This window comes from Mobula hypostoma, chromosome 2 (genome assembly GCF_963921235.1).
Source record: "Mobula hypostoma chromosome 2, sMobHyp1.1, whole genome shotgun sequence".
NCBI classification, from domain to species: Eukaryota; Metazoa; Chordata; class Chondrichthyes; order Myliobatiformes; family Myliobatidae; genus Mobula; species Mobula hypostoma.
In genome coordinates, this window is record NC_086098.1 from 6,710,154 (window position 1) to 6,736,278 (window position 26,125).

Consider the following 26,125-nt stretch of genomic DNA (forward strand, 5'->3'; position numbering starts at 1 on the left):
GAACATGAGATAATGAGATAAAGAGTCCTTAAAGTGAGATCATTGGTTGCAGGAACAATTCAATGATGGGGCTAGTGAGTCCAGTTATCCACTTTTATTCAAGAGCCTGATGGCTGAGGGGTAGAAACTGTTCTTGAACCTGGTAGTGTGAGTCCTGATAGCAGTGGAGGGGATCTCCGATGATGGATGCTGCTTTCCTACAACAACATTTCATGTAGATGTGTTCCAGTGGTTGGGAGGGCTTAACCTGTGACGTACTGGGCAGATTTTACTACCCAGGATTTTATAGAATTTTACATTCAAAGGCATTGGTGATTCCATACCAGGCCATGAGACAGCCAGTCAATACTCTCTTTACTACACTTCTATAGAAGTGCCAAAGTTTTAGCTGTCATACCAAATCTCCACAGACTTCTGAGGAAGTGGAAATGCTGCCATGCTTTCTTTGCAGGAAAGGTCCCCTGAAATAGTAATACCCAGGAATTAAAGTTGCTAACCCTCTCCACATCTGATTGTCCACTGGCTCATGGACCTCTGGTTCCCCTCTCCTGATCTTGGTCTTGCTGACATTGGCAATCTCCCTCTTATATCCTGATTCATCATCAACTTTAATTCAGCCAGTGACAGTGGTGTCATCAGCAAACTTAAATGTGGCATTGGAGCTGTGCTGAGCCACACAGTCATTGCCATAAAGCAAGTAGAGCAGGGCCTACGCACACAGCCTTGTGGTGCACCTGTGCTGATGGAGATCATGGAGGCAATGTTGTTGCCAGTCTGCCTGGCCTGCTGATTTCATCCTGCATTGTGCGTGCTAGTCTGGATTTCCAGCATCTGTAGAACCTCTTGTGTTTATTTAAAAATATACTTGCCTTTTAATTTACTTGCTAATGTAAAGACTGAAATTTGCCATTCAGTGTAATTGAGAGAAATGCTGGAGGATCTCAGCAGGTCAGGCAGCGTCCGTGGAGAGAACGAAGCAATCGATGTTTATTTATTGAGATACATCACAGAACAGGCCATTCTGGCCCTTTGAGCCAGGCTGCCCAGCAATCCCCCGATTTAATCCTCGCCTAGTCATGGGGCAAATTACAATTAACCTACCAACCGGTACATCTTTGGACCGTGGGAGGAAACCAGAGCACCCGGAGGAAACCCATGTGGTCACGGGAAGAACGTACAAAGGTACAGGCAGCAGCAGGAATTGAACCCGGGTCGCCTGGACTGTAGAACATTGTGCTAACCACTACGCTACTGTGCTGCAAGGGACAAGACCTTTCAATAGGACTGGAAAGGAAGGGAGAAGAAGCCAGAGTAAGAAGGTGGGGTGAGGGGGAGGAGTATATAGTCAGAAAGTTGAATGAATACGATGAGACTAGTGAATGCTCTACCACCACCGAGATCTGGTCATTAGGACAGCAAGTTGTTTATTGCTTACTGTAGTGTTGAGTGTTTACTGTTTACTGTTTACCAGTGCTGTGCAATGCATGTATTTTGAATTATACTTATTGACTTATTTGTGGTAATATTTTGTTTTATGTGTTGTGTGTGAAGATGCACCATTGCCCAGAGGAATATTGTTTTGTTTGGTTGTATATATGTACAATCAGATGACAATAAACTTGACCTTGATTTGGAGAGCAGCAGAGATCATGGCGGATCTCACTGAGCACCTGTCGAAGTGAAGATTTAAACTTCTTCAGGATAGGCACACTCAAAGACAGTTCGCTGTGGAGCAGCAAATCAAATTCCATACCAGGGAGCTGGTAAGTCAGTGTAAAATCAGTGAACCCAATGAGATTTGGTTTGGTCACCATACATGCAGCGCTATCTCTGCTCACTGTCTTTCATTTCTGTGTTCAGCATAGAATGCTCGCAAGTATGAAACATTATCAAATTTCAACAATTTCAGCAAGATTATATTTTATCAAATGTGTAAACTGTAAGGCCATAAGACCACTAAGATGTAGGAGCAGAATTAGGCCATTTGGCCTATCGAGTCTGCTCCGCCTTTTCATCATGGCTGATCCATTTTCCCTCCCAGCCCAAATCTCCTGCCTTCTCCCCGTATCTGTTCATATCTTGAAAAATCAGGAATTTATCAACCTCTGCCTTAAATATATCCAGTGACTTTGCCTCCACAGCCACCTGTGGCAACGAAATTCACTGTCTGGCTAAAGAAATTCCTCCTTATTCCTCCTGCTGTTTTCTAAATAGACATCACTCCATTTATTTGTATCAGTGTGATGATTGTTACTTTGACCAACAGGGCAGCTGGCATGGTGGTAGCACAGTAGCTTAGCAGTTAGCGCAGCGCTTCACAGTGCCAGCTGTGAGATCGGGGGTTCAATTCCCACTGTTGCCTGTTTCTCCCCACAACTGCACGTCTTTCCTGCAGGTACTCCAGTTTCCTCACACATGCCAAAGATGTACGGTTCAGATTGTAAGTTGCAGGCATGCTCTGTCAGTGCCAGAAGCATGGCGACGTTAGTGGGGTGATTTGACTCGGTGCGAACAATGTGCTTCACTGTCTGTCAGACGACATGTACATGTGACGAGTAAAGCTAATCTTTTAGAAAAGGGTACTAGTAAGGAAATAGATTACAAGGAAATAAGTAGGGAGATGGGATTGATAGAATTGCTTTGGGTCCCAGAAGATATTCAATGGCCTACTTTCTATCATAACAAAATATAAAATATATATAAAAGAATATGAGATATATGTAATGGATTTCTGTGTCATTAATAATTATAGCTACTGCTATTCCTCAATTCATGAATTTTCATAATTCCTTTTACTCCTTAGGGCATGTCTCATTGACCTAGAACTCCGTCACAACTTGAGTTTCACTGTTCATTGGAATATACTGCACCAAAAAGGATACAATGCATCCCATTCAGATTTCTCAGTTTACATAATCTGACTTAGCTAAAGATTTTGTGAATTGAAAAAAATGGTTGAACCTAATGATTTTCAAAACCCAGAGTTAGAGTTTTTTACTCATGGGCTTCTACAAACGCTCGGTAGAGAGCATCCTAACATGCTGCATCACTGCATGCGATGGAAACTGCTCTGCAGCAGGTAAATAAAACTGACCAATGCATCACGCGCACCAGCCCGCATGCCATCAAGGACGTACATCCCGGAAGCTGTCGGAAAAAGGCCAGTTACTTTTTTACCTTGCATGTCGATGATTTGGGTGATGGAATTGATGGACTTTTTGCAAAGTCTGCAGGTGATATGAAGATAGGTGGAGGGGCAGGTAATTGTGAGGAAGCAGAGAGGCTACAGAAAGGGTCAGACAGATTAGGAGAATGGGCAAAGAAATGGCAGACGGAATCCAGTGTTGGGAAGTGTGTGGTCATGCACTCTGGTAGGGGAAATTAAAGGGTTGACTATTTTCTAAATGGAGCAAAAATACAAAAATCTGAGGTGCAAAGGGAATTGGGAGTCCTTGTGCAGGATTCCCTAAAGGTTAATTTGCAGGTTGAATATGTGATGAGGAAGGCAAATGCAATGTTAGCATTCATTTCAAGAGGACTAGAACATAACACCAAGGATGTAATGTTGAGACTTTATAAAGCATTAATGAGGCCCAACTTGGAGTATTGTGAGCAATCTTGGGCCCCTTATCCTAGAAAGGATGTGATGAAATTGGAGAGGGTTCAAAGGAGGTTCACGAAAATGATTCCAGGATTGAAAGGCTTGTCATATGAAGAGCTTTTTGAAGGCTTTGGGCCTGTATTCACTGGAATTCAGAAGAATGAGGGGTGACCTCATTGAAACCTATCAAGTGTCGAAAGTGGATGTGGAGAGGATGGTTCCTATGGTGGAAGAGCCTAAGATAGAGGACACAGCCTCAGAAAAGAGGGGCATCCATTTAGAATTGAGTTAAAGAGAAATTCCTTTAGCCAGAGAGTGGAGAATCTGTGGAATTCATTGCCATAGGCAGCTGTGAAGGCTACGTCATTGGGTATATTTAAGGCAGAGAACATAGAACATAGAATAGTACAGCACAGTACAGGCCCTTCAGCCCACAATGTTGTGCCGAGCCTCAAACCCTGCCTCCCATATAACCCCCCACCTTAAATTCCTCCATATACCTGTATAGTAGTCTTTTAAACTTCATTAGTGTATCTGCCTCCACCACTGACTCAGGCAGTACATTCCACACAACAACCACTCTCTGAGTAAAAAACCTTCCAATAAAAAAACCAGAGGTTGATATATTGTTGATTTGTCAGAGCACGAGGGGATATGGTGCAGGGGGGAGGCAGGAGATTGGGGCTAGGAGGGAAAATGGATCAGTCATGATGAAATGGTGGAGCAGACTCGATGGGTCGAATGGGCTAATTCTGCTCCTGTGTCTTATGGTTTTCTGGTAACATCATGAAGGATCCCACCCACCCTGCTCATGGACTGTTTTCCTCCTCCCATCAGGACGGAGGCTACGTAGCATTCATGCCAGGACCACCAGGCTCAAAAAGAGTTACTTCCACAAGCAGTGAAACTGATCAATACTTCCACCCACTAACCCATCCCTCCACACCCCCAGCCGCCATTCCTTAGTCATTTCCTCTAAGAGTTACCTTATCTACGGACATTCCTGTGCCTAGCATCATTTTATTGATATACAATCATTGTCAACAGTATAAGTCATATTAAGTGTTTTATATTTATTGGGATTTTTATTATTGTGGGGTTTTTTTGCGCTGAATCATAACCAGAGTAACAATGATTTAGATAATTGCCGAATTTACTCTAGACAATAAAATATTACGATTAGACATTTTGAGACCAATAGTAGGTTATCAGTGAAATGGAAATTGTTAAGTTTGAATTCATTTTAGCTAGCAGGAAGAAGGATCTCATGGAAACTTAGCGAATATTGAAAGGTCTGGATAGAGTGGATACAGAGAAGATGTTTCCTATAGTGGGGGGGGGGGCGTGTTTGACCAGAGGGCTCAGGCTCATAATAGAGGGACACTTATTTAGAATGGAGATGAGGAAAAATTTCTTCAGCCAGTGGGTGATGAATCTGTGGAATTCTTTGCCACAGACAGATGTGCAGGCCAAGTTATTGGGTATACTTAAGGTAAAGGTTGATAGGTTGTTGATTAGTTAGGGTGTCAAAGGTTACAGGGAGAAGTCAGGAGAATGGGGTCGAGAAGGATAATAAATCAATCATGATGAAATGGCGGAGCTGACTTGATGGGCTGAATGGTCTAATTTTACTCCCAGGTCTTATGGTCTTATTATTTTGATCTCCTTTACACCTGTGCACTGCAAATAACATCAAACAATCTTGGATCTTGTAAAAGTCAAATGCAAATTTTGAGGAAATGGAACTGAAGAAGCAATTGAAAAAAATCAAGTATAAAGTATTGTCTTTCAACACTTCATCCTGCTTCAGCAAACAGGACATTTGCAGTTTAAACTGACAAATTGTGTAATCTGCTAAAGGAGCTCGAAGACTTTCATCACAACTTTGACAGCAATGAAGTTCGTATTATTTTTTCATTGACCTCATGGTATTATCCGATGATAACAACAAAAGGATGAAGTTTCCTCCTGTACGACTTAGAGTACATTGGTTAAGATATTTAGATCAAGTTCCTGCGTGATGTTCAAAAGCAGTCATTAATCTGTCAGGAATTTGATCTGAGAAATGTTAAGGCCTGAGAGATCAATCTAACATTACCATTAAAAGCTACTCAACCTTGATCATTTCCACTTCACAGATTATCTACTATTGGTCCCAAAGGGCCTCATCTTGATATTTTATTCTCTAAAGTCAATTCGGCAACTCACAAAACACTCAGTGACCACTTTATTAGATAGCTCCTGTACACAATAAGGTGGCCACCGAGTGTATGTTCATGGTGTTCTGCTGTTTTAGCCCATCCACTTCAAGACCCAACATATTGTGTATTCAGGGATGATCTTCTGCACACCACTGTTGTGGTACAAGTGGTTATTTGAGTTACAGTCACCTTTCTGTCAGCTTGAACCAATCTGGCCATTCTCCTCTGACTTCTCAAAGCATTTTTGTCCATTTAACTGCCACTTTTTTGTTTTTCGCACCATTCTGTGTAAACTCTAGAGTCTGTCATGTGTGAGAATCCCAGGAGGTCAGCAGTTTCTGAGATACTCAAACCACCCTGTCTGGCACCAACAATCATCCCATAGTCAAAGTCACTTAGATCACATTTCTTCCTCACTCTATTATTTAGTTTGAACAACGACTGAACCTCTTGACCATGTCTGCCTTGAGTTGCTGCCACATGATTGGTTGTTTGGATTTTTGCGTTAACAAGCAGATGTAGAGGTGTATCCAATAAACTGACCGCTGACTCTATGTTCATTCATTTTAATGGAGAAATTACCACTCCATGGTGTGAAGTAAAAGTCCTGTGTCTAAGGCATTTCCATGTTTTTCACTTCCTTTTTCCATTAAGGGTGCAACCCGGAAGTTAAATTTAGAAAATCAAAGACCTGCAAATGCCAGAAAGGTGAAATAAAAGCTGAAAATGCTGGAGATATTCAGCAAGTCAGGCAGCATCTGTGAAGAGGGGAGTATGGTTAACCATACAGAAAATTACCTTTCATTTTAATAAATAGAAGCTGAAAATAATACATGTTTTTTTAAGTTGCAGAGAATAAAGAATCAGCTAGTTGATCTTGTAGTGCAGTTAGTGATTTGCAGATATGATGTTGTGGGCATCGCTGAGTCGTGCCTGAAAGAAGATCACAGTCAGGAGCTTAACATCCAAGGACACACATTATATCGAAAGGACAGGGCTGGTGGGCAGTGGGGGAAGGGTGGCTCTTGGGGAAAAAGACTGAAATCCAATCCTTAGAAAGTTGTGTCATCAGATTGGAACATTTAGAATCCTGTTCCTCAGGGGTTGGTGTTGGGACCGCTTCTTTTCACGTTGTAGGCCTATAATTTGGGTGATGAAATTGCTGGCTTTGTGACCAAGTTAGCAGATGATATGAAGGTAGGTGGAGGGGCAGGTAGTATTGAGGAAACAGGGGGTCAGAGGGAGGTGAGTCCGTGGAATTCATTGCCACAGAAGAATGTGGAAGCCAAGTCATTGGGTGTATTAAAAGCGGAGATAATTAGGTTCTTGGTTAGTCAGGTCATCAAAGGTTATGAGGAGAAGGCAGGATGATGGAATGGCAGAGTAGACTTGATCGGATGAGTAGCCTACTTCTACTCCTATGTCCTATGGTCTTAGAAGGGGGAACGATTTGGAAAATAAAGGGAATGAATAGAGATGTTATCAGATTGAATGACAGAAATGATGCTGGTGCCAGATAAAGGAGGAGGATCAATAAGACCAGAGAACTGATTGCGGATTTCAGGAATGGGAAGTCGAGGGAACACACACACTAGTGCTCGTCAAGGGATCAGCAGTGGAACAGGGGAGCAGTTTCAGGTTCCTGGGTGTTAACATCTCTGGAGGTCTATCCTGGGCCCAGCACATTGATGCAATTATGCAGGCGGCAGGCAGTGGCTATATTTCATTTGGAGTTTGAGGAGATTTGGTATGTCCCAAAAGACTGTAGCGAATTTCTACAGATGGTTCTGTGAAGAGCATTCTGACTGGCCGCATCACCGTTTTGTATGGAGGAGCCTCTTCGGGGGTTGTAAATTCAGCCAGTCTTGCAAGACTAACGGATCCCTTAATAGGTATTTATGCAGGCATGGGGAAAAAGCAAATTTTCTGCACAAGAGCAGTTAGAATTGAAAATTAATATTTTTGTATTTATTGAGATGCAGCACAGGGTAGGCCCTTCCGGCCTTTTGAGCCACGTTGCCTAGCAAACACTGATTTAACCCAAGTCTAAATACAGGGTGTTTTACAATGACCAATTAAACTACCACCAGTATGCCTTTGGACTGTGGGAGGAAGCCGGAATGCCTGGAGGAAACTCACACAGTCACGGTGAGAACGTATAAACTCCTTACAGGCAGTGTCGGGACTTGAACCTGGGGTCGCTGCTACTGTAAAGCATTGTGCTAACCACTACCCAACCATGCCACACCATATTATATATGGGCATGAACAGAAGATAAGTTAATTAAGAGTAAACAGAAAACTATTCTCAGTTTGATAATCAGTAAATGTGACGCGTCACAGAGATCAGAATTAAGTCTGAAACTACTTGAAATCGGTACTAATGACTTAGATGAAAGGATTTACTGATGTTACAAAGATTGATAAGTGAAGAAGTTGTGAGACTACAAAAAAAGTCTGCAAAGGGATCTAATTAGACGGTCAGTGGGCTAGAAGTTGGTAGATGGAGTTTAATGTCAGAATATGTAATCTTATCCACTTTGAAAGGAAGAATAAAAAAATTAAATCTTGAAGTACAAAGGGATCTGAGAGTCCGAGTACATGAAAGGGAAAAAAGTCAGAATGCAGAACCAACAAGTAATTAGGAAGCCCAATGGGCATTGCCCTTTATTGACATGGATAGGGAATATGAAAAGTATAAAGTTTTGATGCAAAGTTGAGACTTTGAAAATAAATTGCTAGAAGATTTGGATTCAACCGGTAAAGCCCTCCCAAACACTGAGCACATCTACATGAAACATTGTCGTTCGAAAGCAGCATCTTTAACAAAGATCCTCACCACCCAGGCTATGCTCTTTTCTTGTTCCTGCATTCAGGTAGAAGGTACAGAAGCTCAGGACTTGCACCACCAGGTTCAGGAACAGTTACTACCTCTCAGCCATCAGGCTCTTGAACAAAAGAGGATAACTACACTCATCTATTGAGATGTTCCCACAGCCAATGATCTCACTTTAAGGACTCTTTACCTTGTTATTTCATGCTCTTGTTATTTATTGCTATTTATCTATATCTGTACTTGCACAGCTGGTTGTTATCTATGCGCTTGCTCTTTCATTGATCTGGTTATCGTTACTCATCTATAGATTTGCTGAGTATGCCCCCAGGAAGAAGAATCACAGGGTTGTATGTGGTGACAAATATGTACTCCGATAATAAAATTTACTTTAAACTTTGAACTTTTTGAACTTTCAGCCAGGGGGTTCTCAACCTGAGGTGCACAGTTAAGAATAAAGGTCCATGGCAGAAAAAAAGGTTGAAAACCCTTGATCTAGAGTATCATGTCTAGTTTTGGAAAGAGGGGGCATAGTTTCAAAATAAGGAATCACCTCTTGTTTTATTTCAATGGTTTCCTTCGCCAGGCGACCCCAAAAACAGGGAAGCCATTGAAATAAAACTAAAGGAAAGCACTAGATCAAAGTTGCTGGTGAACACAGCAGGCCAGGCAGCATCTCCAGGAAGAGGTGCAGTCGACGTTTCAGGCCGAGACCCTTCGTCAGGACTAACTGAAGGAAGAGTGAGTAAGGGATTTGAAAGTTGGAGGGGGAGGGGGAGATCCAAAATGATAGGAGAAGACAGGAGGGGGAGGGATGGAGCCGAGAGCTGGACAGGTGATAGGCAAAAGGGGATACGAGAGGATCATGGGACAGGAGGTCCGGGAAGAAAGATGGGGGGGGGGGACCCAGAGGATGGGCAAGAGGTATATTCAGAGGGACAGAGGGAGAAAAAGGAGAGTGAGAGAAAGAATGTGTGCATAAAAATAAGTAACAGATGGGGTACGAGGGGGAGGTGGGGCCTCACACCTCAGCGAGTTCTGTGTTCGCCATGATGCAGAACTTTTCTTCCGCCGTCTCCATCTCCGAGCCTACTTCTTCGGCAAGGACTTTTCCACCCCCACCGATGACCCCTTCTCCAGTCTTCAACCCTCCTCTTCTTCATGGACACCCCGCTCTGGTCTTCTGCCTGCTCTGGATCTCTTTATCGCTAACTGCCGACGGGACATCAACCGTCTCGACTTCACCGCACCTTGTCCCCATTCCAACCTCACTCCTTCGGAACGCTCTGCTCCCCACTCCCTCCGCACTAATCCTAACCTTATTATTAAACCCGCCGATAAGGGGGGTGCTGTTGTAGTCTGGCGTACTGACCTCTACCTTGCCGAGGCACAGCGACAACTCGCGGATACCTCCTCTTATTTACCCCTAGATCGTGACCCCACCAAGGAGCACTAGGCCATTGTCTCCCACACCATCACCGACTTTATCCGCTCAGGGGATCTCCCATCCACTGCTACCAACCTTATAGTTCCCACACCCCGCACTTCCGTTTCTAGCTCCTACCCAAGATCCACAAACTTGCCTGTCCTGGCCGACCTATTGTCTCAGCTTGCTCCTGCCCCACCGAACTCATTTCTGCATACCTTGACACTGTTTTATCACCCCTTGTTCAATCCCTTCCGACCTATGTTCGTGACACTTCTCACGCTCTTAAACTTTTCGATGATTTTAAGTTCCCTGGCCCCCACCGCTTTATTTTCACCATGGATGTCCAGTCCTTATATACTTCCATCCCCCATCAGGAAGGTCTCAAAGCTCTACGCTTCTTTCTGGATTCCAGACCTAATCAGTTCCCGTCTACCACCACTCTGCTCCGCGGAATTAGTCCTTACTCTTAATAATTTCTCCTTTGGCTCCTCCCACTTCCTCCAAACTAAAGGTGTAGCTATGGGCACCCGTATGGGTCCTAGCTATGCCTGCCTTTTTGTTGGGTTTGTTCAACAATCTATGTTCCGTGCCTATTCTGGTATCTGTCCCCCACTTTTCCTTCGCTACATCGACGACTGCATTGGCGCTGCTTCCTGCACGCATGCAGAACTCATTGACTTTATTAACTTTGCCTCCAACTTTCACCCTGCCCTCAAGTTTACCTGGTCCATTTCGGACACCTCCCTCCCCTTTCTAGATCTTTCTGTCTCTGTCTCTGGAGACAGCTTATCCACTGATGTCTACAATAAGCCTACTGACTCTCACAGCTATCTGGACTATTCCTCTTCTCACCCTGTCTCTTGCAAAAACGCCATCCCCTTCTCGCAATTCCTCCGTCTCCGCCGCATCTACTCTCAGGATGAGGCTTTTCGTTCTAGGACGAGGGAGATGTCTTCTTTTTTTAAAGAAAGGGCTTCCCTTCCTCCACTATCAACTCTGCTCTTAAACGCATCTCCCCCATTTCACGTACATCTGCTCTCACTCCATCCTCCCGCCACCCCACTAGGAATAGGGTTCCCCTGGTCCTCACCTACCACCCCACCAGCCTCCGGGTCCAACATATTATTATCCGTAACTTCTGCCACCTCCAACGGGATCCCACCACTAAGCACATCTTTCCCTCCCCCCCCCGCATTCCGCAGGGATCACTCCCTACACAACTCCCTTGTCCATTCGTCCCCCCATCCCTCCCCACTGATCTCCCTCCTGGCACTTACCCGTGTAAGCGGAACAAGTGTTACACATGCCCTTACACTTCCTCCCTTACCACCATTCAGGGCCCCAAACAGTCCTTCCAGGTGAGGCAACACTTCACCTGTGAGTCGACTGGGGTGATATGCTGTGTCCGGTGCTCCCGATGTGGCCTTTTATATATTGGCGAGACCCGACGCAGACTGGGAGACCGCTTTGCTGAACATCTACGCTCTGTCCGCCAGAGAAAGCAGGATCTCCCAGTGGCAACACATTTTAATTCCACATCCCATTCCCATTCTGACATGTCTACTCACGGCCTCCTCTACTGTAAAGATGAAGCCACACTCAGGTTGGAGGAACAACACCTTATATTCCGTCTGGGTAGCCTCCAACCTGATGGCATGAACATCGACTTCTCTAGCTTCCGCTAAGGCCCCACCTCCCCCTCGTACCCCATCTGTTACTCATTTTTATGCACACATTCTTTCTCTCACTCTCCTTTTTCTCCCTCTGTCCCTCTGAATATACCTCTTGCCCATCCTCTGGGTCCCCCCCTTCCTTGTCTTTCTTCCCGGACCTCCTGTCCCATGATCCTCTCGTATCCCCTTTTGCCTATCACCTGTCCAGCTCTTGGCTCTATCCCTCCCCCTCCTGTCTTCTCCTATCATTTTGGATCTCTCCCTCCCCCTCCCACTTTCAAATCCCTTACTCACTCTTCCTTCAGTTAGTCCTGACGAAGGGTCTCGGCCTGAAATGTCGACTGCACCTCTTCCTACAGATGCTGCCTGGCCTGCTGCGTTCACCAGCAACTTTGATGTGTGTTGCTTGAATTTCCAGCATCTGCAGAATTCCTGTTGGAAAGCACTAGATCCTTTTTCAAGGAATCACCTGTTTAGAATAGAGATGACAAACAATGTTTTCTCTCGGGTTGTGACGCAAGAATTCTCTCTCCCAGGGAGCTGTGGAGACGGGCTCATTGAATATACTCCAAGCAGAGATAGGTGTGCTGATAACGAACGATATAACCTGGAGCCACAGTACCTCCTCACCGGTCAAGAAGACACAGCAGAGTTTACACTTTCTGCAGAGGCTGAGCAATTGTAACATGGAAGCGGGTTCGTAGGCTTGGTGAGTGAGGCAGAAGACACTGATTATGGATAAGCATATTTATCAGGGCAGGAGGAGAAGATGGCGACGCGACGCAGCGCAAGCGGCCTCTCCAGTGATGAATATCTGTTATCTGTCAAGTAGGTGCCGTGCACAATCCTGATTTGATGGAGACAGATGTGAGAAGCACGGAGGAACATCTGGTGAAACTTCTGAAATGCCTGTTTCGCTGCCGCCGCTACCATGTGATCCGAAATCTCCGGAGGGGAAGGCTCCGAATCCTTGGCTTTGCCTGTTGCTCGGCGGCCGGCGCCGGGGTCAAAGCGCTCGGCAGAGATGGTGCTCGGGCGGAGGCTCGGAGTTTTCGGACGGACTCAGAGTCGGACTGTGGTCGAGTGCTTCCAGGACGCTGCATCGGCAAGATTGCGGTGCTGGAAGCTCATGGCAGGGAGAGTTTCTCCCTTCTACCGTCTGCGTGAGATGATGGGACTTTCGAGAGACTTTGAGACTTTTTTTACCGTGCCCATGGTCTGTTCTTTATCAAATTACGGTATTGCTTTGCACTGTTGTAACTATATGTTATAATTATGTGGTTTTTGTCAGTTTTAGTCTTGGTCTGTCTTGTGTTTCTGTGATATCATTCTGGAGGAACATTGTATCATTTTTAATGCATGCATTTCTAAATGACAATAAACGAGGGCTGTGTGTCCTCATAATCTAGTCATTTAAACAATAAAATATTTAACCGACCATCTAAGTCCTCGCACCCAAATTACACAGACCACAAAACTAAATACTCAACAAACAGCCAATTAGCTAAGACTGCGCACGGGCTTTCTAAATCTGAAGCATATTTTCCCAAAGGTTCTTCAGTACTGGTCGCAACCTCAGAGTGAAGAGCCCCGGGAGAGTAAAGGAAAGAGAGAGAGCCTCCTGCACGTGCTCTTCTTGTACGCAGGGTGTCTGATACCTGACACTGGACACTGGTACCGTGGCACACAAGGCAACCAATGGGAAAGAACTGCTGCATCCTTCAAATGGGCCAATTGACGACCGGCAGAATGGAAACAGTTATTAACTGACAAGCGAATAAACATCCAGGTAACGGCCGTGCAAGTCTCCCCACCCCCACCTTCTAGCAACCTTCTACAGGAGCACCACAGAGGCTGTCCTGTCTGGCTGCATCATCGTGTGGTATGCATACTACAAAGCATCAGAACTGCAAGACACTACAAAGGACAGTAAAAACCACCTATAGGGTCACCAGGTCTCCCTCATCCCTATTTGTGACATTTATCGAGAGCATTGCAGATGAAGGGCCCAAAGCATTGTTGAGGATCCCTACCACCCATTGCACAATCTCTTTGATCCACTACCATCAGGAAGGAGGTACAGGAGCATTAGGCTTAGGACTACCAGACTGGGTAACAGCTTCTTCCCTCAGGCTGAGAGACTAATGAATACCCTGCCACCACCGAGATCTCACCACTAGGACAGCAAGCGGTTTACTGTTTACCCGTGCTGTGCACTGCATATATTTTGAATTATGTATCTTACTATCTCTTTTTTGGCAATATTGTGTTTTATGTACAGTGTGTGGTATATATTTTGTGGGTGCACTGCGGTCCAGAGGAACGTCGTTTCATTTGGTTGTATATATGTGCAGTCAGATGACGATAAAATTGAACTTGTTCCTTATGTCATCTTAATCACTCTTCCCAATTCCTAAAACGTTAACCTGTTTCTCTCCCCATAGATGCTGCCTGATCTGCTTGGAATTTATATCACTTCCTGTTTTTGATTGGATTTGAAAGTTTCACGCATTCCATCACCCGTTCAGTCTGGGTCAATTGACTTTGAGGTTTCCAATATAAAAATGGGTGTAAAATAGAATAAGTAATTGTGCGTTAGGGTAAGTGCTGAACTGATGATGTGGCTTTCTTTGGAGGGTATGAAAATTGATATGTCAACTCATAAATCCATTATTTATGCACTTGAGACACAGCATGTTTCAAAGCTTGTGATCTGAGATGATTTTCACTTTTAACATGATTCATGCTGGTGCAATCAAAATGCACTCAAACAGAAACTATAGAGCAGAATTTCTAAAAAAAAGTCAGAAGTTGTAATGAAACATGAGAAACGTTCTTAAAGCCCAGTCCATCAAAGGAAAAGCCTCCCCCACCCCCCACTATTCACCATATCTACAAGGAGTACAAAGGAAAAGTCCTCCCCACTATTCACCATATCTACAAGGAGTACAAAGGAAAAGTCCTCCCCACTATTCACCATATCTACAAGGAGTACAAAGGAAAAGTCCTCCCCACTATTCACCATATCTACAAGGAGTACAAAGGAAAAGTCCTCCCCACTATTCACCATATCTACAAGGAGTGCTATCGCAGGAAAGCAGCATCCATCATCTGGGGCCCCACCAAACAGGCCGTGCTTTCGTTTCACTCCTGACATCAGGAAGGAGGTGCAGGAGCCTCAGGTCCCACATGATCAGGTTCAGGAACAGTTATTATCCGACTGTTATGTTTTATTTGCCTCACTACGTTTCAACAGGTCATTCAGTTTAAAAATAGCTTGTCGCCAATGTAATGTTTTGTGACTTCAAAACTTTAAACTACTTCAAAGGAAGGCAAGGGAAATGCGGGTCTAACTTCAAGTTTACCTTAAGAAAAGCATGCCATCAGCATTTGCTACGAAATGACATATACAATTCACGTATTTATACATATAACCAGTAATTAATTATTTAAACAAACAAGAATGCTTAATCAAACAATATATACAAGATTACTGAAGTATTAAATACACCCACAGGCTCCTGAACCAGCATAGGTAACTTCACTCACCCCAACACTGAACTGACTGCACAACCTACACAGACTCACTTGCAAGGACTCTACAACTCATGTTCTCAGTATTATTTGTTGCTTGTTATTATTTTTGTCCAATTTGTCTTCTTTTGCACATTAGTTGTTGGTGTGTAGTTTTTCATTGATTCTATTGAACTTCTTTGTTCAGCTATGAATACCCGCAAGAAAATGAATCTCAGGGTTGTATATGATGATTTGCACAGGCTGAACTTTGCACTTATCCTGAAATTCTGCTGGTAACTTCAAAGACCTTTACAGCCAATACTAAATCCCGGTTAACTGGGAAATGGGTGAAAGGGAGATCAGTCAGGATCAGAATCAGGCTTATTATCATTGGAATATGTCATGAAATTTGTTGTTTTGCGGCAGCAGTACTGTGCAATACATAAAAGTACTTAAATTACAGTGATATATAAAGTAACTAATAGGAAGGAGAAATAACTCGTTAGATTCTGGACTAGTTCCTGAGGATTGGAGGGTGGCTAATGTAACCCCACTTTTTAAAAAAGGAGGGAGAGAGAAACCGGGGAATTATAGACCGGTTAGCCTAACGTCGGTGGTGGGGAAACTGCTGGAGTCAGTTATCAAGGATGTGATAACAGCACATTTGGAAAGCGGTAAAATGATCGGACAAAGTCAGCATGGATTTGTGAAAGGAAAATCATGTCTGACGAATCTCATAGAATTTTTTGAGGATGTAACTAGTAGAGTGGATAGGGGAGAACCAGTGGATGTGGTATATTTGGATTTTCAAAAGGCTTTTGACAAGGTCCCACACAGGAGATTAGTGTGCAAACTTAAAGCACATGGTATTGGGGTAAGGTATTGGTGTGGGTGGAGGGAGAATTGGTTAGCAGACAGGAAGCAAAGAGTGGGAATAAACGGGACCTTTTCAGAATGGCAGGCGGTGACTAGTGGGGTACCGCAAGGCTCAGTGCTGGGACCCCAGTTGTTTACGATATATGTTAATGACTTGGATGAGGGAATTAAATGCAGCACCTCCAAGTTTGCGGATGACGCGAAGCTGGGTGGCAGTGTTAGCTGTGAGGAGGATGCTAAGAGGATGCAGGGTGACTTGGATAGGTTAGGTGAGTGGGCAAATTCATGGCAGATGCAATTTAATGTGGATAAATGTGAAGTTATCCACTTTGGTGGCAAAAATAGGAAAACAGATTATTATCTGAATGGTGGCCGATTAGGAAAAGGGGAGGTGCAACGAGACCTGGGTGTCATTATACACCAGTCATTGAAAGTGGGCATGCAGGTACAGCAGGCGGTGAAAAAGGCGAATGGTATGCTGGCATTTATAGCGAGAGGATTCGAGTACAGGAGCAGGGAGGTACTACTGCAGTTGTACAAGGCCTTGGTGAGCCCACACCTGGAGTATTGTGTGCAGTTTTGGTCACCTAATCTGAGGAAAGACATCCTTGCCATAGAGGGAACACAAAGAAGGTTCACCAGATTGATTCCTGGGATGGCAGGACTTTCATATGAAGAAAGACTGGATGAACTGGGCTTGTACTCGTTGGAATTTAGAAGATTGAGGGGGGATCTGATTGAAACGTATAAGATCCTAAAGGGATTGGACAGGCTAGATGCAGGAAGATTGTTCCCGATGTTGGGGAAGTCCAGAACGAGGGGCCACAGTTTGAGGATAGAGGGGAAGCCTTTTAGGACCGAGATGAGGAAAAACTTCTTCACACAGGGAGTGGTGAATCTGTGGAATTCTCTGCCACAGGAAACAGTTGAGGCCAGTTCATTGGCTATATTTAAGAGGGAGTTAGATATGGCCCTTGTGGCTACGGGGGTCAGGGGGTATGGAGGGAAGGCTGGGGCGGGGTTCTGAGTTGGATGATCAGCCATGATCATAATAAATGGCGGTGCAGGCTCGAAGGGCCGAATGGCCTACTCCTGCACCTATTTTCTATGTTTCTATGTTTCTATAATGTTACCACCTCGCGAACACTAGCGTACCTCAGGGCTGTGTGCTTAGCCCACTGCTCTACTGTCTCTGCACCCATGACTGTGTGGCTAGGCACAGCTCAAATGCCATCTATAAATTTAATGACAACAGAATTAATTTTGGCAGAATTTCAGATGGTATCAGGAGGGTGTACAGGAGCTGGCTGATCTTGCACTAAACGTTAGTAAGACCAAAGAACTGATTGTGAAGTTCAGAAAGGGTAAGACACTGGAACACGTGCCAGTCCTCACAGATGGATCAGAAGTGGAAAGGGTGAGCAGTTTCAAGTTCCTGGGTGCCAACATCTCTGAAGATCAATCTGTCTATCCTGGGCACGACATGTGGAGGCAGCTACAGCGAAAACAGGACCAGCGGCTATATTTCATTAGGAATTTGTGAAGATCTGATATGCCACCACAGACACTCACAAATTTCTACAGATGTACAGTGGAGAGCATTCTAACGGACTGTATCACCGGGGGTGATGCAGGGGTGAGCACCGCACAGGATCAAAATAAACTGCAGAAACTCAGCTCCATCATGGCACTGGCCACCATCGTATCCAGGACATCTTCAAGGAGCGATGCCTCAGAAAGGTGGCGTCCATCATCAAGGATCTCTGTCACCCACAACGTGCCCTCTTCTCTTTGCTACCATCGGGGAGGAGGTACAGGAGCCTGACCGCACACACTCAGCAATTCAGGAACAGCTCCTTCCTCACTGCCATCAGATATTCTGGATGGACTTTAAACCCATGAACACTACCTCACTGATTTTTCTTCTGTTTACTTAGTTAAACTATTTTATATAGATTTTTTTCTTACCCCTGATGGGTGTTGTGTATGTGTATTTATCCCTTAGTCTCAGGTCCTCTATCAGAGGCCTGGGAACTTGAGAGTTTGCTGCAGTATCCTTGCTGTTCCTGGTCGTGCGTCCTTCTGGACCGAGATCTCAGATGTTGTTCCCAGTGTTTGCAGGAGTTACTCTCCCAGTTCAGGTGTCACAGCTCCAAGTGATCCTGTCACCACTGGGATTACTCCACATCCTTTCTATCTGCTCTTTCTAGCCCTGGCATTTCGCTAGCTTCTCATATTCTTTCTTTCTGATGTTACTGTCATTCGGGATTGCCACACTTATTACTATTGCGCTCTTCTGTCCTTTGTCCACTATTACTCCAACTTTCAAATCTCTTACTCACTCTTCCTTCAGTTAGTCCTGACGAAGGGTCTCGGCCTGAAACGTCGACTGTACCTCTTCCTAGAGATGCTGCCTGGCCTGCTGCGTTCACCAGCAACTTTGATGTGTGTTGCTCCACTATTACTATGTCTGGTTGGTTGGCCAGAACCTGCTTATCACTGTGTATTTGGAAGTCCCGCAGGATCTTAGCTCTGTCATTCTCCACTACCGTCTCGGGTGTTTCCCATTTGGACTTGGGAGTGTCCAATCCATACTCAGCACAGATGTTCCTGTACACAGTTCCTGCAACTTGGTTTTGCCGTTCAGTGTATGCTGTCCCTGCCTGCATCTTGCACCCTGCTACTATGTACTGGCTGGTTTTAGCAGATTCCTTGCACAGTTTGCATCTGGGGTCTTGTCTGGTGTCACAGACCCCTGCTTCTATTGGTCTTGTGCTCAGCGTCTGTTCTTGTGCAGCCATGAGCAGAGCCTCTGTGCTGTCCCTCAGCCCTGCCATTTCCAGCCTGTGGTGGGACTTCCTTATGTCAGCCACCTCTGACACCTGGTGGTGGGACATCCCGTGCAGTGGCTTGTCCGGCCAATGGCCTCTGGTCCTCTGGCTCTGCTTCACCCACTTCTATTTCCATGTCTCCTGCCTGCTGCCTGAGGGATTCTCCCTCCTGGCCCCTCCTGGCACGCTCATGGATGTTTCGTATTTCTTCCAGGACTGTGGCCCTAAGTCCCGTCCTCTTTTATTCCGGCAGGTGTACAGTCACTCGATGTTGGACTTTGAATGGACTCCTCTCGATGAGAGAGGCAGGAACAGGAATAGTCATGCCGGCGCAAAAGTCACCCGGATTAACAATGTCTGCGCCAATGTTTGGGCAACCAGGACCACTTGGCGAGATATTGGCTACCAGAACAAACTGGGAATATATATATACACACACTTGCTGTGTAATTCACATTTTTTTCCATTATAATGTATGTATTGTACTGCTGATGCAAGACAACAAATTTCATGATGCATGCTTGTGATATTGAACCCAATTCTGAATGTGGGGAGAATAAAAAATGTAGGATTGGTCTAAATGGATGGTTGGTAGGCCGGAGAGCCCTTTTCTGCGCTGTATCTCTCCAAATAGTGCAAAAGGTGAGCAAAGTTGTGCCTGTGAAAGGTTGAGCAGATCTAGCACTTTCTATCAGTTTAAATCGCACACAAAATATCACCAAATGTTAGGCCACGTGATTGACCTGCACCTCAGTGTCAGGTTCCTGGGAAAAGATCTCAGCACCATATTGGATTTCACCAAGGTGTTTAAGGGACACTCGAGAGGGAACTTCTTCACTCAGAGGCTGGCACAAGTGTGGAACGAGCTGCCAGCGCAGGTGGTTGAAGCAGGTTTGATTTCAACATTTAAGAGAAATTTGGATATGGGCGTGAATGGGACGGATAGGGAGGGCCATGGTCCAGGTGCTGGTCGATGTATTGAGGCAGAATTACAGCCCGGCATGGGCTGGATGGAGCAAAGGTTGTTATTATGATGTCGTCATCTATGAATTGAAGACTCTGAAATTAGTGAAGTGCTTTTGAAATAAGTTTTTTAAATCACATAACAGCTGATGAGACAATGTAGTTTAATTAATTATTTAAATTTTCACATGTATTTCTTATTGTAATTTGTATATTTTCAATTATTACGTATTGCAATTTACTGCTGTCGCAAAACAACGAATTTCATGATATATGCAGGTGATATTAGACCTGAATCTGACTCCGATTCTGAGATGCTCTGTGGTAAATGTCCTGACTGGCTGCATTGTGTGCTGGCACCACGATTCTACTGCACAGGAAAAGCAGAGGCCGCCACAGTAGAGCACATGGCCTGTTCCATTCTGGCCACACCCTCTGCACCGTTGCCAGCACCTACAGGAGGCACTGCCTGAAGAAGTGGTATCTATGATCAAATGTCCCCACCATCCGGGCCATGCCACCTTCTCGCTGCTACCCTCTGGTATAAGGTCCCGAAGCCTGAAGACCCGCACCACAGGACATATCTACAACATATCAGGTTCCTGAACTGACCCTACCTCAGCAGTGGGACACCACAGGGCCGCCTCAGGCATACCACAGATTCGATTCTGATTGTGGTTTGGTATTGATAAATCTTAGAACCATAGAACACTACAGCACAGAAAACAGGCCATTCAGCCCTTCTAGTCTATGCCAAAACTTTATTCCGCAAGACCCATTGACCTGCATCCCCCCATAACCCTCCAGACCTCTCCCATCCATGTATCTATCCAATTTATTCTTAAAACTTAAGCGTGAGCCCCCATTTACCACATCAGATGGCAGCTCATTCCACACTCCCACCACACTCAGAGTGAAGAAGTTCCCCCAAATCTTTCCCCTTTCACCCTGAAGCCATGTCCTCTCGTATTTATCTCTCCTAATCCAAGTGGAAGGAGCCTATTCGCATTTACTCTGTCTATACCCTTCATAGTTTTGTAAACCTCCATCAAATCTCCCCTCATTCTTCTACACTCCAAGGAATAAAGTCCTAACCTGTTCAATCTTTCCCTGTAACTCAGCTGCTGAAGACCCGGCAGCATCCTAGTAAAGGCATAGGTATGTGCAGTCGTTTTTTTCACTGTCTGAGGAAGGTTCTGTGCGTTGCTTGAATCCCCAAGTCTGTACTGCTGCTGAAAGCATGAGACCTCATCGTACACATCCCTCACCATCCCCATCCCTCGCCGGACCTGTCCCTTGCCGTACTCGTATCTCATCGTACCTGTCCCTTGCCGTACCCGTCCCTCATCGTACCCGTGTATCACTGTACCAGTCCCTCATTGTACCCGTGCCTCGTCCATTTGAGTACCTCGCCGTGCCCATCCCTTGCCGTACCTGTCCCTCACTGTTCTCGCACCTCACCGTAACCATCCTACTCCGTTTCCATACATCGCCGTACCCGTCCCTCATTGTACCCGTGTCTCATCATACCCATCCCTCGTCGTACCTGTGTCTAAACGTACCCGTGTCTCACCATACCTGTCTGTCGTTGTCCCGCACCTCACCATACCCATCCCTCTCAATTTCCATACATTGCCGTACCCATCCCTCATCGTACCCATGCTTCGTCCTTTTGTGTCCCTTGCTGTACCCGTCATTTGCCATACCCATGTCTCATCGTACCCGTATCTCACTGTACCCGTCCCTTGCCATACTCGTGTCTCACCAAACCTGTCCCTCACCGTACCCAAGTCTCGCTGTACTCGTGTCTTATCATACCCGAGTCTCACAGTACCTGTCCCTCACCATACCCGTGTCTCACTGTACCTGTCCCTCGCTGTATCCGTGTCTCACCAAACCTATCCCTCGCCGTACTCGTGTCTCACCGTACTTGTCCCTCGCCGTACCCGTCCCTCACCGTACCTGTCCCTCACTGTACTTGTGTCTCCCCATACCTGTGCCTCGCTGTACTCGTGTCTCACCGTACCCGTCCTTCACCATACCTGTGTCTCACTGTACCTGTCCCTCGCCGTACCTGTGTCTCACCGTACCTGTGCCTCGCTGTACTTGTGTCTCACCGTACCCGTCCCTCGCTGTACTCGTGTCTCACCGTACCTGTCCCTCGCCTTACCTGTCTCTCACTGCACCTGTCCCTCGCCGTACCTGTCCCTCACTGTACCTGTCCCTCACCGTACTCGTGTCTCACCGTACCTGTCCCTCACTGTACCCATCCCTCGCCATACTTGTGTCTTACTGTACTCGTGTTTCACTGTACCTGTCCCTCACCGTACCTGTCCCTCGCCGTACCCATCCCTCGCTGTACTTGTGTCTTACTGTACTCGTGTTTCACTGTACCTGTCCCTCACCGTACCCGTCTCACCGTACCCGTCCCTCGCCATACCCGTGTCTCACCGTACCTGTCCCTCGCCGTACCCGTCTCACCGTACCCGTCCCTCGCCATACCCGTGTCTCACCGTACCTGTCCCTCGCCGTACCCATGTCTCACCACACCTGTCCCTTGCCATACTTGTGTCTCACCATACCCGTTATTGTTTTCATTCCCAGACCCATCACCTGGACTCTTTGATATCTATTTGGCAAGCATGCATAAAAATCTATAGTTTCCAATTTCTAGTGTATACAATTTTTGAATTTACTTGATCTTCATATTACATTTGAAGTTGATTATTTTAAGGTAATTATTTAAGATCCAGGTTTATTTATCACGTATATTGAATCAGACAGTGAAATGTGTCATTTGTGTTAAATACCAACACACTCGAGGGTGTGCTGGGCAGACCACAAGTGTAGCCACACTCTCTGGGCACTAACATAACATGCCCACAAGAGGTAAGAGGGGGGCCAGAGTGGGGAATTGAAGTGGAAGGAGGGATTAGCAGAAGTTGGAACAATTAATGTTCATTCCGCATTCTTTCCTCACACGGTACTTTAGCCCCAGGACAGGACAGGCCTTCAGCCTCGGTGGACTCGGAGTCGGGCTTGCAGTCATTGACTTGATTTCCCTGCGGACTCGCTGAGATTCTTTGGCTTATTGTTTTTTTTTTGGCAGTTTCATCTGTTCTTTCTTTTTGCCTTATGTTTGTACTGTTTGCTGAACTGACCACTGAATTGATCATTTGCTCATTCAGACGACATTCTTGTTCTTAACAAGAAGTTGATCTATATATCACTGGCTATATTTGATAAGTATCTATTCCAGATGTCCAAAAACTCATCTAAGGTTTTTTTGAAGATGGTTAATTATCTAATTGTGCCCTCTGTACAATTACATTTTCCATGCATGGGGCTCCCAGTGAAATCTGAACCTTCTGATTAATGAAGTTCAGCCAATTTCATAATTGTGTCATAATTGCTCTTCTTCACTACTTAGCTGAATGTATATTACATTTTTATTGCTTTCGTAGATTTAGCAGACTTTGAAAAACACAGGAAATGGAAGACTACTGACCCTGAAGTGAGAACGGTGGCATTTTTAAACCATCAAACAACTTGTTAATGAGAGTGGTCAGGGGAGAATGGCCAGACTGGCTCAAACTGACAGGAAGGTGACAGTAACTCAAATAATGTCAAGTTACAGAATAGCATCTCTGAATGCACAGCACGTCACACCTTGAAGTGGATGGGCTCCAGCAGCAGAAAACCATGAACAGGAGTTCCATGTACAGGAGTTCCATAATAAAGTGGCCACAGAGTGTATATTTGCCAGTAAAAATGAGGCAAAATAGATTTGGGGGTCAAAGACAGATAAACCATCAACAATTATTTTGACATCTGTGCAATTCCTGCTAATACGAAATGAAAAGTAATTGTTCGAAGCAAAGAATAACATGATGTACTTAAAAATGAACAAATATTTTCATTCTTCTCTTCAGCCAACAAATAAACTAATTAAATTTGCAATGGCTGGAGATAATTTAATTAGTACTAATGTCTTTTCATAGTTATAGATTTTATTAACAAGTTGAGGGAAATTAATCGTTTCTAATTTACTTGTGCAATAAAAGCCATTGTTACATCTATCCCCTGGTGCTCAAAGTGGATACTTGTCAAAGGTAATATGGTATTGAGGTGTTCAACTCTGCCATGGACGGTCCCAAGCCTGGCTCTGAAAGGGTAGGTATAAGGTTAGCAAGTCCCATTTGTAAAAGCCCAGAGCTGCAGAACACTCAAAGAATTCCAGCACTGCCATAGATGGTCTAGGATTCAAAGTACATATATAATCAAGGTATGTATACAGAATACAACGCTGAGATTTGTCTTCCCACGTGCAGCCATGAAACAAAAAAAACACAATGGAACCCTTTCAATATATCAAACGCCCAACACGTGAAAAAAGAAAAATGGTGCAAACGGCAAAAAGTGGCCGTAAAACACATAGAATATCAAACATCAAACCGCGAATCCAGTAGCAGTTAGTTCAGTGCCTCGACACTAGCCCGCTATAGGCTGCACATGGCGCTATTTTGCTGAAGTGCCCCGGTCCGAAGCCCAACTGAGAAGTGAGGAGGGTTGGGCTGGGGGTTCACCACCCCACCCTGTGCATCAGAAGCTTCAAATATCACAACCCTGGGAGAGGAAGGATTCCAGCATGAGCTACACCTGGGGATATCGTGAAAGGCTGGCCCAGGACGGGTGAACCCTATGCCCCAGCGGGGATGAGGGCTGAAGTAAGTAAGAGGTATTCGGGTATAGGCTGTATTGTTGTGAATGGAACCTTGGTTCAAAGCTATTCCATGTTTGTGGAAGTTAAATGATCTCAAACTCGTACAACGTGTATGTAAGCCACCAGAACTGGAGTTGCGCCAACATAGCACATGTGATATTCATGCTTAACTTTCCTGTAATGTTTGTAATGCTTTCCTGTAATTACCTGTAATGTGAAACTACTGCCATATAGGTAATTTTCCCTGATTCCAGTGGCAACATTTATTGGGAAAGTTAAAGAATCCTGTTGATGAATTTCTCTCTGCCATTGTGGTGCAGCAGTTAGCATGACTGTTGATGCTCGGGGCGTCCAGTTCAGACTTCAAGTCTGGCACCAAGAGTTTGTACGTTCTCTCCATGTACACGTCCATGTGGGTTTCCTCCAGGTGCTCCAGTTTCTTCCCACAGTCCAAAGACATTCCTGTTAGTAGGTTAATTAGTTAGAATCAGAATCAGGTTTAATATCACTGGCATATGTCGTGGAAATTGTTGTATTCATGACGGCAGTACAGTGCAATATATAATAACAGAAAAAACTGAATTACACTAAGTATATATATTAAATAGTTTAATTAAATATGTAGTGCCAAAATAGAAATAAAAAACAGGTAGTGAGGTAGTGTTCGTGGGTCCAATGTCCTTTGAGAAATTGGATGGCAGAGGGAAGAAGCTGTTCCTGAATCGCTGAGCAAGTGCCTCCAGGCTCCAGTACCTCCTTCCGACTGGCAGCAGTGAGAACATGACATGATCTGGGTGATGGGGGTCCTTAATGATGGATGCCTCCTTTCTGAGGCATCACTCCTTGAAGATGTCCTTGAAGAAGCCAGTGCCTACCATGGAGCTGAATAAGTTTACAACACTACAGGCTACTTTGGTTCTGTGCAGTAGCTCCCTGCCTTGCCCCTCACCATACCAGACAGTGAGCTATATGATTAGGCTAGGGCTACATAGGTGGGTTGCTGGGCAGCGCGGATCATTGGGCTGGAAGAGCTTGTTCTGTGCTGTATCTTTAAATAATTAAATAAAATAAAAATCATGGACAGTAATTCATAATCAGAGTGCCGGAGTGCACATGATTTCCCTTCAAGCAATGCCAAAGAGTGATGATGGTGGAGGAGGAAAGGAAGAAAATTATTTCATTCCTCACCAAGGGGACTCATTTTATAATGAGAAAAGAAAATTGAAAATAATATAAATTCAAAAATCTGGTAGTTAATAATAAGGGAGACTGCTAAGATTAATTAATACAACTGGGAGTTCCACCTATACACGTATTTAAACTAATAGCCTTTGTGTAAAGTGTTAGAAGATTAACCATGGTTCTACCACCATCTCTGTAGGGAGCTTGCTGCCTTCAAATGCTGTTGAACTTGTGTTGTGACCTTGCAAGATCTGAGACTTCACGGAAAGACATGGACTGAAAGGGAACGCACACCAA